Below are 13,444 nucleotides of genomic sequence, written 5' to 3'. Positions count from 1 at the left end.
TGCACATTATATAAAAAACACTGCACATTATGTAAAAAACACTGCACATTATGTAAAAAACACTGCACATTATGTAAAAAACACTGCACATTATACGCCAAGAAACAAAGCTCGTCTCTCTCCCTCTTCCTCTCACTCTTGATCTCTTCTTCTTGTCTGAATAAAGCACATAAATGTACCCATGACGACGTGAAGAAATGATGTATGTTTTTATGAGTCATCTAATAAGAAACTGTTCCACTTCATGTTTGTGTGTGGGTGCGTGCTGTGCGTGTGGGTGCGTGATGTGTGTGTGGGTGATGTGCGTGTGGATGCGTGCTGTGTGTTTGTGTACGTGCTGTGTGTGTGGGTGCGTGCTGTGTGTTTGTGTGCGTGCTGTGTGTGTGGGTGCGTGCGTGCTGTGTGTGTGCTGTGTGTTTGCGTGTGTGCTGTGGGTGTGTGCTGTGTGTGCTGTGTGTGTGGGTGCGTGCTGCGTGTTTGTGTGCATGCTGTGTGTTTGCGTGTGTGCTGTGGGTGTGGGTGTGTGGGTGTAGGTCCTGAGGAAGGCGGTGTATGACCAGCTGAACCAGATCCTTCTGTCTGACGCGGCTCTGCCTGAGAGTCTCATCCTGGTCAATGGCACCGACTGGCAGGGCCAGGTAACAACCGTGTGTGTGCTAGCGGTGTTAATAACCCATCCGTAACAGCCTGACTATATGTGAAAAGTCCGAGGCCAGCGTCCGAGCCTAACCAGCTAATATAGAAAATGCGCCGTAGGCTATAGTCCGAGACGACGGAACAGTGGAGGCTGCTGAGGGGAGGACGGCTCATAATAATGGCTGGAACGGAGCGAATGGAATGGCATCGAACGCATTGGAAAAACCATGTGTTTGATGTAATTTGATGCTCTTCCGCTCCAGCCATTCACACAAGCCCGTCCTCCACTATTAACCTCCTGTGTGGCGGAGGGATTTTTCGAGCAGATTCTTTCTTGTCGTTTCTGACATTTTGGTAGGCCTTTTTTTATTTATTTTTTCGTCAACTTGTCTATAGTTAGAAAACATGCAGCTTCTCTTCTGTCATGATATGTTGCCCGTGAAGACTAAATAAACCTTTCGATGACCAGAATAGTGTCATAAATCGATAGAATTTAATGCTTCAATCTACCGCAGTTGACATCGGTTAAAGCTTTCTCTGTGACCTCTCGCGAGCAAGGACGTTTAGGGACCGGGGAGAAAATGCAGTAACTCAAAACTGGAAAGATTTTCCGTGCAGTTTGACCGGTTGTATGGAAATAGAAAACTGTGAAAACGAACCAACATGTTTCTGATAAGATTTCAGTTCGGGCTTGGATGCATATTTTATGTGGTTGAAATACTATCAGCGTTTATGATGCTGGTTAAGATAACGCCTCTACATACGGTATCTAACTGCGCATTCGCATTGTCTCAATATGCTGAAAGAAAGGATTCGTATTTCTCCACTCCTGTTCCTCAGTCAAAATTTAGACTACATTCTGTGTATAATTTTACTGCAAGAAATGCTTAAGTCTGCGGGAGTTAATATTAAGGCTCTGTGAGAGGACCTACAGTCAGTGTCCTGATTTCGGTTTGCATCTAACCCATCTGAACAGTGGGCTGCAGTTCCCTTGACGTGCCCATAGGCCTATCTAAAGTCCCCGTCTTGTGACTGTCAAATTTGTATAGCGCCTCACGATCGTCACACATAACGTCACATTGCTGTCATCCTCTTTTACCACTTCACCAACTCTTTCCCAAACATGACTTTGCCTGCCCTCCCTTCTCTTTATTTTCAACTCTCCATTTTCGCAGCTTTTCTCTTATTGAATTCAACGTCGACATTGTCCTTTTTCCCTCTGTGGATCGACGGGAACTTTTATTTGCCCGTTCCCAAAAGCATTTGGCGATTGCCGTGTAGGCTATTTGGTGGGTACAGTTAGGCCCTTAGTCACTAATACCAGATAACCTAAAATAATGATAGAAAAACAAATGTAGCCTATAGATATAAATTGCACAAGAATTATGGCTTTTTTAAAATGGTATTCTTTTCTCTTTATTCAACCCGCCCTTGACCCTAAACTCATCTCGGCGCTTCCCCGCGCATCACTGGTGTGTGCACACGTGTGTGTTGTGTCAGAACAAACCTGTATGTTGCTGCAGTTCTTTAAGTGTGTGTGTGTGTGTGTGTTCCAGTACGTGGGAGAGCAGCTGCAGGTACAGAGGCACCCGGTGGTGTGTACGTGTTCAGGAGCTGAGATCCAGGCGGTGCTGTCTGCTGTCCTCACACGCATCCAGAAGTTGTGAGTCTCACACACACGCATGGACGCACACACACAAAGTTGTGAGTCTGTCGGATCTAACACGTTTTGTATGATCTGTTAATCTGTCTGTCTCTGAAATATTTAGATCTCAGAACTCACAGTCACAGACAATATTCAGTTGATTCTCTTCGCTCATTTATTCCACTGTCGCTATCTTTGCTTTTCACTTTTTCCTATATCCTTTCTTTTATCCTCTCTCTCCACTTCTCTGCCTCCATCTCCCTCTCTTTATCTTCCTCTTTCTTTCCTGCTTCTCTCCCACTCTTCTTCTTCTTCTTCTTCTTCTCTGTTTTCCTCTCTCTCCCTCCATCCCTCTTCACTCTGTATGGGGTTCATGAAGTCCTGAGTTTTTAAGGCTGTAATACGTCAGTGATTATCTTTAACCATCTCCCCTCTCTCTCCCTCTCAGTTGTAACTGTAACTCGTCCATGCCCAGGCCAGTCAAGGTGGCAGTGGTGGGCAGTCAGAGCTACCTCAGTGCCATCCTGCAGTTCTTCGTCACCCAGCTGGCCAGCAAGACCTCTGATTGGCTCAGCCACCTGAGGTTCCTGGTGGTGCCCCTAGGTGAAACAAACAACATGGCCGTCMGTATCCATGGTGACCGGCGTGGCGATGGGTTGTTGATGTATGAAAGAGTTGTTGTCGTCAGGCTGATCACTAAAATAGAACCCTCTCTCTCTCTCTCTCTCATAGGCTGTCATCCTGTTGCTAAGTACCTGGGTGCCCTAGACAACCGTTACAGCTCTGCATTCTTAGATGGGGCGTGGGGAGACGTGTTCATCCACTCTGAACCCCCACAGAAAGGTAAACACACACTGGATCTGGATACATGAAGTTAGCACACAGGGCCTGACCTCTGACCAGTGATCTCTAACCTTTGACCTGTCTTCCTGTTTCCCTGCACTGTAGGCCAGTTGGACGTGGCAGGTAGGATCTCTCAGTACATCAGCGGCGCCACAGTCACACACCAGCTGCCCATCGCTGAGGCCATGCTTACCTGTAAACACAGGACGTGAGTGGTAAAACGCACACACACACACAAACACACACACACTGTCAGGGTGTAACACATACCTTAACCAGAAGATGGTATTTCATTAAAACCCATATAAAACATTCTCTCTCTCTCTCTCTCTCTCCAGGCATGATGAAGATTCCTACCAGAAGTTCATTCCCTTCATTGGGGTATGTGTACAAACCAAACGCCTAGTTCTTTCTGTGGCCTCTTCCATAGAGCTACCCTTGAGTTTCTATAGGAACTCTTCAGCTGATTTAAGGTGTTCGAATATGAGGTGTTTTTCCTGATGTTGCAGTAACAGGATGTTGTCATGTCTCTCAGGTGGTGAAGGTTGGTCTGATTGAGCCTGGTCCATCCTCTACTGGTAGGTGGTTTAAAAGCAATAAAGACATTCACTTTGTTACCTCTAAAGATATATCTTCCAAAAAGCATGCCTATTTTCTGACATATACACTACCAGTCAAAAGTTTGAGAACATCTACTCATTCAAGGGTTTTTCTTTATTTTTACTATTTTCTACATTGTAGAATAAGTAGACATCAAAACTATGAAATAACACATATGGAATCATGTAGTAACCAAAAAAGTGTTAAACAAATCAAAATATATTTTATATTTAAGATTCTTCAAAGTAGCCACCCTTTTGGCTTGATGACAGCTTTGCACACTCTTGGCATTCTCTCAACCAGCTTCATGAGGTAGTCACCTGGAATGGATTTCAACTTCTTATGGCTGGGGGCAGTATTGAGTAGCTTGGATGAATAAGGTGCCCAGAGTAAACTGCCTGCTACTCAGTCCCAGTTGCTAATGTATGCATAGTATTAGTATATTTGGATAGAAAACACTCTGAAGTTTCTAAAACTGTTTGAATGATGTCTATGAGTATAACAAAACTCATATGGCAGGCAAAAACCTGAGAAGAAATCCAACCAGGAAGTGGGAAATCTGAGGTTGGTCATTTTTCAACTCATTCCCTATTGAAGATACAGTGGGATATTGGTAATGTTGCACTTCCTAAGGCTTCCACTAGATGTCAACAGTCTTTAGAACCTTGTTTGATGCTTCTACTGTGAAGTGGGGGCTCATAAGGGCTGTTTGAGAGCTCATAAGAGCTCGCACATGAGTGCGAGCTCTGTTCCATTGCATTTCTACAGACAAAGGAATTCTCCGGTTGGAAAATTATTGAAGATTTATGTTAAAAACATCCTAAAGATTGATTCTATACTTCGTTTGACATGTTTCTATGGACTGTAACAGCGGTTGCATTAAGGAGAAGTTTATCTAATGTTCCATGTATAATACTTGTATTTTCATCAACATTTATGATGAGTATTTCTGTAAATRMATGTGGCTCTCTGCAAAATCCCAGGATGTTTTTGGAACTACTGAACATAACGCGCCAATGTATACTGAGATTCTTTGATATAAATATGAACTTTATCGAACAAAACATACATGTATTGTGTAACATGAAGTCCTATGAGTGTCATCTGATGAAGATCATCAAAGGTTAGTTATTCATTTATCTCTATTATTGCTTTTTGTGACTCCTCTCTTTGGCTGGAAAAATGGCTGTGTTTTTCTGTGAATAGGCACTCACCTAACATAATCGTTTCTGGTCCTTTCGCTGTAAAGCCTATTTGAAATCGGACACTGTGGTGGGATTAACAAGAAGTGTATCTTTAAAATGGTGTGAAATACTTGTATGTTTGAGGAATTTTAATTATGATATTTCTGTTGTTTTGAATTTGGCACCCTGCACTTTCACTGGCTGTTGTCATATCGATCCCGTTAACGGGATCTCAGCCATAAGAAGTTTTAACAGGTGTGCCTTCTTAAAAATTCATTTGTGGAATTTCTTTCCTTCTCAATGCGTTTGAGCCAATCAGTTGTGTTGTGACGGTATACAGACCAAGTCCATATTATGACAAGAACTGCTCAAATAAGCAAAGAGAAACAACAGTCCATCATTACTTTAAGACATGAAGGTCAGTCAATCCGGAAAATTTCAAGAACCATCAAGCGCTATGATGAAACTGGCTCTCATGAGGACCGCCACAGGAAAGGAAGACCCAGTTACCTCTGCTTCACAGGATAAGTTCATTAGAGTTACAAGCCTCAGAAATTGCAGCCCAAATAAACGCTACACAGAGATCAAGTAAGAGACACATCTCAACATCAACTGTTCACAGGAGACTGCGTGAATCAGGCCTTCATGGTCGAATTGCTGCAAAGAAACCACTACTAATGGACACCAATAATGAGAAGAGACTTGCTTGGGCCAAGAAACACGGTCAATGGACATTTGACCGGTGGAAATTTTAGATTTTTGGTTCCAACCACTGTGTCTTTGTGAGACGTGGTGTGGTTGAACGGATGATCTCCGCATGCGTGGTTTCCCACCATAAAGCATGGAGGAGGAGGTGTGATGGTGTGTGGGTGCTTTGCTGGTGACACTGTGATTTATTTAGAATTCAAGGCACACTTAACCAGCATGACTACCACAGCATTCTGCAGCGATACGCCATCCCTTCTGGTTTGGGCTTAGTGGGACTATGACTCAACACACCTCCAGTCTGTGTAAGAGCTATTTTACCAAGAAGGAGAGTGATGGAGTGCTGCATCAGATGACCTGGCCTCCACAATCCCCCGACCTCAACTCAATTGAGATGGTTTGGGATGAGTTGGACCTGCATAGATGTGATAGGTAACGCAGGGCCGCCTACACTGGTTAAGTGGTCTTCACGATGTCGATCACGTGGAAGTCTTCGCTCTTGTCAAGACGTGGTTGGATAAATGGTCGATTCCTTCAGGTGAGATGCTGGCTTGATTCAAGTGAACTGATATCGCCAGACAAGTCGTGCTAAGCTGTCATCAAGGCAAAGGGTGGCTATTTGAAGAATCTCAAATCTAAAATATATTTTGATTTTTTTTTTACACTTTTTTGGTTAGTACATGATTCCATATGTGTTATTTCATAGGTTTTGATGTCTTCACTATTATTATCTAACGTAATAGATGTAAAAATAAAGAAAAACCCTTGAATGAGTAGGTGTTCTAAAAACTTTTGACCGGTAGTGTATATATATACTTTTTTTGAACAAATAATAACATGTATCTCATCCGTTCATCTATTCTTGCCTTAAGGTTGCCTAGGAGACACAGAAGAGGGTGTGGCAGTGAGCCTTGCTGTTCCCTCTACGTCCCTCCTCCACAGCTCTCCCGCTGGGCTGATCAAAGAGGCTGCCACTCCCCTCCTCTCCTCCATGGGCAGTGTTCTGGCAGTACAGGGGTAGGTCTGCAACCCCTGCCGGCGTGGCTGTAGTCTTTTATTTCTTATTAGAGGATTTTCCAGTGGCTATGTTTTCTCTTCTTCTCTTTCTGGGCAATCATGAATGGAATAGTCCATGATAGGAACGATAGACAGTAGACAGTATACCAATAGGCAGTATATCACTGTGGCCCCCAAGGACTGACAGCGTTGCCTAACTCTGAGAGAGAGGAAGAGAGAGAGAGGGAGGTAAAAGAGGAGAGGGGTTGGAGAGAGAGAGAGAGAGACAAAGAGTTAGAGAGAGAGCGAAAAGAGAGAGAGAGAAGAGTTAGAGAGAGCGCGAAAGAGAGAGAGAGACAGAGAGTTAGAGGGGAGGTAAAGAGAGAGAGAGAAATATTACCAACAGTCCTTTTCTCCTCAAAACAGATCAGATCATCCGTCTCAGGTTCATTCTGTTCCCTTTGTCTGTCCTGCTGAAAGTCAAGTCTGACCACAGATAAAAACAAACACAGCAACATCAAGCAGGTTCTAGTGTTATAGCCCATCATTGTGATGGGGTTTGGTGCTGTAACAGACTCTACTGTCCTCTGTGGCGTGGCCCGACTCAGGGTCAGGGTTGATGCGCTGTTTGACATCTATGCCCCTGAATCCATAACCTGCTCTGTCACTAAATACCCATACCTAAACTCCCAAATAACACAGCCTTTTGGCATTTTTAACCAAGAACCTCCGTAATTTCCCCTTTCCTGCATTGTACCCTAACCCCCACCTTTTTCCTGCCTCCGGCCCCCTCCTTTCCTGTCCCAGGAGCCCCAGTATGCCTCAATGGTGTGGACACCATCGGGCTGCAGGTGGACTACTGCTGGCATCGCTGGCGGAGAAAGCGACGTGATGGGGAACGGCGTGACACGGGCGGTAAGAACACCCTGAAGAGTGCCTCATCGGTCCCTGCAGGTCAGCAGGCTACCAGGAGGGGGCATCAGTGGACCCAGGCCCAGGTCAGCACCATGGCCATGACGGTGGTCACCAAGGAGAAGAACAAGAAGGGTAAAGAGTTTTAAAATACATTTATTTTATAATACACAAGCAAAGTCATTCAGCATTAGAACAGTTTTTAATACGGAGACAGGAAGTGGAATGTATACATGCCTCCTAGTTGTGGTTTTCTTTCTTCCATGCATTGAATTGTATTGTTATGAAGATTGACTCTCTCTCTGTCTCTCTCTCTCTCGATGTCTCTCTTCTTTTTCTCGTCTCGCTCTTGTAGTTCCCACCATCTTCCTGGTTAAGAAACCGAAGGAGAAAGACGTAGACTCTAAGAGCCAGGTCATCGAGGCCATCAGCAGACTCATCTGTTCTGCCAAGCAGCATCATCCCATGTTGAAAGGTACAGCAACATAACACAGGGGAGGGAGGGAGGGATGGAGGGAGGGGAGGGAGGGATGATCCAGTGAGGTGTACTGTAGAGGAATCTCTGAAAACAGGAGGAGGAGGAAGAGAAACTGCAAGAGGTGCTGGGGGGAAAGGGAGATGAAATGATAATGGTTCTCTGGATGCGAAACCTTTAGAATGAGTAAAAAAGAGGGTGGAGAGAGGGCAGATGAAGGGTGGGGGAAGGGCAGAGGAGGGTGGGTGAGGGTGGCGTGAGGGCTGAGAGAGGGCGGGTGAGGGTGGGGTGAGGGCAGGGTGAGGGTGGGAGAGGGCGGGGTGAGGGTGGAGAGAGGGTGGGGGAGGGAAACATGATTTATTGGGGATGTTGTAGGAAAGAGGAAATGGAGAATGGGCTGTGGTTGAATGGACCTCTTAAGTGTCTCTAAGAGTGCGTCAGAAATAGCATCCTATTCCCTGTACAGGGCCCATTGGGCTGTGGTCAAAAGTAGTGCACTATATAGGGAATAGCCCTGGTCAAAAGTAGTGTACTATATAGGGAATAGGGTGCCATTTCGGACACAGCCCAAGTGTTCTCTGTCTGAACAACAGCCATACTTAGCTGTGTCTCCTTCCCTGTGTGTGTCCCTGCAGTGTCCATAGACGGAGTGGAGTGGAACGACGTCAAGTTCTTCCAACTGGCCGCCCAGTGGCCCACACACGTCAAGTACTTCCCTGTTGGACTGTTTGGTTACAGCAAACCCCCCTCCTAGGGTCCACCCTTTACCCCTCCCCCTTGGCCCCCTTGCCTCACCCAGTACCGTCCCACCTACGCACACAGACCCGCCTCTCAGAACGCCATGGCACTTGTATTGGTCAATCACGATGGAGGGTTGAGGGGCTGGACGTTTTTTCTATATTTGTCTTATTTCTCTATAAGGAGGGAGGGAAAGAGGGATGGAGGGAATGGGTGGAACGCTACTTGTCACTTTAATGAATTAAAATGCCCCTCTCTCCCAGTGTGGTGTGTGTATGAGGGGAACACAGCACAAGATAACTAACTGCCGTTCAACTAACCGTAACGATGAGATGCAACCCCACGAGTAACTCCCATTATGAACCTTTGACCCCTGACCCTTTAACCCTGACSAGGTCATTCTCTTATCACATTGAACCTGCCAACGGTCAATCCGTGCTCTAACCCAGACCTGCATGCTGTAAACTCCACCACCCACGTGCCAGTTATAACAAGAGCATCATATTGTGTTAACAGTAATGACATGGTTATTATGGGGTATGGAGGGGAACTGTGCATGAGAAATGGAACAAACAACAGACAACACCTAGAGTAGCAATGCTTTTCCTGCTCCCTAAATACAAGACAAAGCTTTTTTCTCACCAATGATATACGTTGATATGATATGCATATGAAGAGTAAAAAATGTAAACGTTCCGCTTCGATGTTGTAAACAACATTGTAACTTTCTGTGAACAGRKCAGTCCAGTCCAGTCCTCCAAATTCAGAGCTCACTGTTTGTCCAAACTCTACTGCTGTCTGTAAGGCTTGTCTCTTTATCAATCAGTTATTGTTGTCAGCATTGTTCTCTTGATTGTATTAAACAACGATGTGTTCTAAGCAACACACTAGTCCTCTTGGCATCTAAAATGAGCGCTGAGCAGTCGTGAGTAACGTAGCTCTGTGTCACCTAAACTGTAGCCCTAACCCCACCTGTACAGTGTAAAGTATTATGACCAATGTCACGTATTACAATGCCATTGTGTCCAATTTTGCTGTTATTATAATGATTTTCATGGTAATTTGGAGGTAGAAGGTTTCTCAGTAGTGACGTCAACATCTCGTGTAACTAACTCAATATCTGGCCCTGTTCTCTTTGGGGGGGGGGGCTCTTACAAAGGAAGGGTTTTGCACCAAGGCCTTCAAACTCACTGAGAATGAATACACAGCTTTGCATGTTCCACAAATAAGTCTGAATGATAGCATGCAAAGATTTCACAGTACGAGGATGCATTTCCAACAATCATTGGAGATATCCCCTGAACTTCATTTGAATGCAGATAATATTCATTGATTGCGTCTTCGTTTATTTGATCTCGCTGTCGTCAGAAGCTTCATTATTTAGGAACACTCCATTTTGGAAGTTTTAAACCTATTTTATCAGTGAATGTCTCATTTAATTCGGGAGAGAAAAATTGATAGCAGGAGAGATAGCTGACTGTTAATTTACAAATTAAACCCTTTTTATAGCCCAGAACCAGCTGTTACTTCACTAGAGCATTTTCTGTTGTTCTTGAACACAAACGCACCATAATAATCTCTCTCCAAACTCCATAGTCAGTTGACCTTGTAACTTTGTAACCTGTGAGCTTGGATACTTTGTGCAACTTCCCTTGTGAGTACCAAAGAGAGATATGGCCAGGGCAGTYGCACTATTGAAAGCAGACCATCAAACTCTGCTGCTCTTATTACGTGTCACTGCCCACCAGCCAAGGGCTAGACCCAGACCCATATCTTCATCTGGACTTGGACTCTCATCTTTTAACTGAGACTGTATCTATGTATGTTATGTACATGGTTGTATCTATGGGAGGGGCGTATGATGTGTAGATGTGTCTCCTTAACCACAGATCTAGGATCAGATTACCCTGCCCTCCAGTTCTAACCATAACCATTAGGGGGAATTAAAACTACCTGACCCTGAATCAGTCGTTATGGGCGACATCTACTGCCAGAGCTCCAACTGCTCTTTGCCTTGTAGCGTGTTATTAGCATAATAAGGAGTGTAAGATATGATTCTATTTGAACTGCTTTCTCTTCATAGGGGAATCATAAGTATTCAACGAAAGGGACAAAAAAAATCACTGCCAAAAATGTCTGTTACATGGATATAACAGCCAAGCTGACGATAGGGTGTAGATATAGGTGTTCAGTGTTTTTGGTGACAACAACAAAACAAAACTTTAAATAATGATTCTTGTTCCAAAATAATTTATTTCAATGTTAGAAAAAGATTATGTTACCATGAAACATTCCACTGTTTTACTCTGTCTCTCCTCTCCCCTGTTCACAGTTCAGTCCCTGTCTTTCTCCGGTCTCACCGTTTACATGTTGTTTGTTGTTTTTCCTACCTTCTCTAGGCCTATTCTTCCTGTTGACTGTCGTCTCTAACTTTACCTGCTGTGTGTAAACCTGTGTCTCTAGTTGTACTGACCTGTGGTTGCTGTGATGGTTTTCATGACTAACGTATAGGGACAGGGTTGTGACTAAAGGGAGTATAGTCTACGACCGGAAGTTACTTTTCATAGCAGGTTAGGAGAAAATTTGAGCTAATCCTAACCTTTTTCCTAACCTTAACCTAAGTATCCTAATCTGCCACTTTAATTATCCTAACCTGCTGCTTATTTCTCCTAACCTGCTACGAAAAGGTAACTTCCGGTTGTAGCTGTACTCCCTCCAGTCAGAACCTAGGGACAACAGTTATTCCTGACCATGTGACTTAGAACAACTCTGGGCCCTGGTTATAGTCTATACCAGAGACGGAAGAGGAAGCAAGACATCCCGCTCCCTCATTTTTTCTGGTTCARATACAGTCAATTAACTAAGTAGACCAGACCCAGCTGCTATCACATAAGATATCTTCATTTATCCACCGTCTTTGGTCTAAACCTATAACCAGGGCCCAGACTTCCTGATCAGGTCACATGATCCTGAAAAACACCTGTCCCTAGTGAAGGGGAAGAACAATATGATCTATTAATAAATCCCTTAAATGATCAATAATCTCCTTCCTCTCCTCTATCATCACAATGTGTTTCAGAACAAATGGAGTGAGAGATCTAGAACAAACCGTAAGATCTAGAGTCTCTGCCAGGATTCCACAAGCTTTGCTTCTAATATAACCCATTTGAAAMGKTCTCCCTGCTTGTAACATAGCAGCCTATCACAGAAGGGAATCGTTTTTTGTGTAACACTGCATAGACCATAGTTATGCTTGGTAGCTAGTAGTTTGAGGGGAGGATTCTACCGCTTGTGGATTTGGAGAGTATTTTTGCACATGCCATTGTTTCTTCAGCAGCTTTTTTGCCTTTTGCCTATAAACAATAATAATGCTTGTACATACAAAACAAATGTACTTCTGTAATGTATCTTAGTCCTTGTTTTTTATTTGAAATCTTTTGTAGTACTGCTTTTTTATGTTTKTGTTGTGCGATGGAAAAGTGGAACAGTTCATTGTTTTGTTTTTTAAATAAATACTCCTGATTTTTATGTCCTCTGGTGTATTTTCATTCATTAATTTGAAAGTAATCTAGGAATTAACATAACCTATTTTATAAATTTAAGTTCAGTTCAAGTTTTTMMGGGGGCATCTCTAGACAGTYGTGTAAAGTACTTAAGTAAAAATACTTTAAAGTACTACTTAAGTCGTTTTTTGGGGTATCTGTACTTTAATATTTATATTTTTGACWACTTTTACTTTTACTCCACTACATTCGTAAATAAAATGTTTTCGTTTTTACTCCATACATTTTCCCTGACACCCAAAAGTACTCGTTACATTTTGAATGCTTAGCAGGACAGTAAAATGGTCCAATTCACACACTTTTCAGGAGAACATCCCTGGTCATCCCTCCTGCCTCTGATCTGGCGGACTCAKTAAACACAAATGCTTCGTTTGTAAATMATGTCTGAGTGTTGGAGTGTGSCTATCAGTACATTTTAAAAACATGAAAATCATGCCATCTATATAGCCTAATATATGTCTACATTAGAATGAAGAAAAGGAATACTGCCTCAACACCATGCCCCCTCTCCTCTCGTTGGGGGGCGGGTGGCGGTGATGTCATAGCGCCAGGGKTGAGGGCTGTGGATTGTGGGAGAATTCGGACAACAGCCATTTTCGGGTAGCGACTGTCATCCTTGGAACACACTTCTCAAACTGTGAGAGAACGTACCAGTCCCAGATTATCTTTAAAACAACTTCTGAGGATGGATAGAACGATGCCGACTCACAGCAAATAGTGTTCCTGTATTTTGAGCGCTGCTCCGGTTCAAGTTACGGAAGACGATAACATTGACTAGGCTAATTCGTGGCAGGCTCGAATTCATTAGCTAGCCAGCCAGCAATGCTAGCATAATTGGTTACAATGTATTGCTTGGAATTTGCAAYCTTTTAGACCGCAGCGACTTTATACAACGGGATTAAAGCCAGTGGTGTTTTGTGGGCTATTTTTATAGTGCAGCAGGCCGAGTAACGTGTCATCAGGATTTAACCGGCGGGCGGACTGGGGAGAGAGAAGGTAAATAACTTAATGTTTATCGTGGTGCAAAGACTCCCTTTTGTTAAGTTACCTGACTACATTTAACAATTTGCTTAGCTGTAGAAAACGTATAATAAAAAAAAWAACTGTGATATTATACCGTCAATCTTTATATAAGCGCAGGTTTATA

The 13,444-nt window shown here is 43.6% G+C and overlaps 1 pseudogene; it reads left to right on the top strand.

The window, feature by feature from the left end:
- Positions 1-12,262, top strand: part of LOC111960311 (phosphofurin acidic cluster sorting protein 1-like) — an 18,413-nt pseudogene extending 6,151 nt beyond the window's left edge.
- The last annotated feature ends 1,182 nt before the right edge of the window (positions 12,263-13,444 follow it).

This window comes from Salvelinus sp. IW2-2015, linkage group LG37 (assembly GCF_002910315.2).
Source record: "Salvelinus sp. IW2-2015 linkage group LG37, ASM291031v2, whole genome shotgun sequence".
NCBI classification, from domain to species: Eukaryota; Metazoa; Chordata; class Actinopteri; order Salmoniformes; family Salmonidae; genus Salvelinus; species Salvelinus sp. IW2-2015.
The sequence above is the reverse complement of the archived record's forward strand: the minus strand, read 5'-3'. Positions and strand labels throughout refer to the sequence as shown.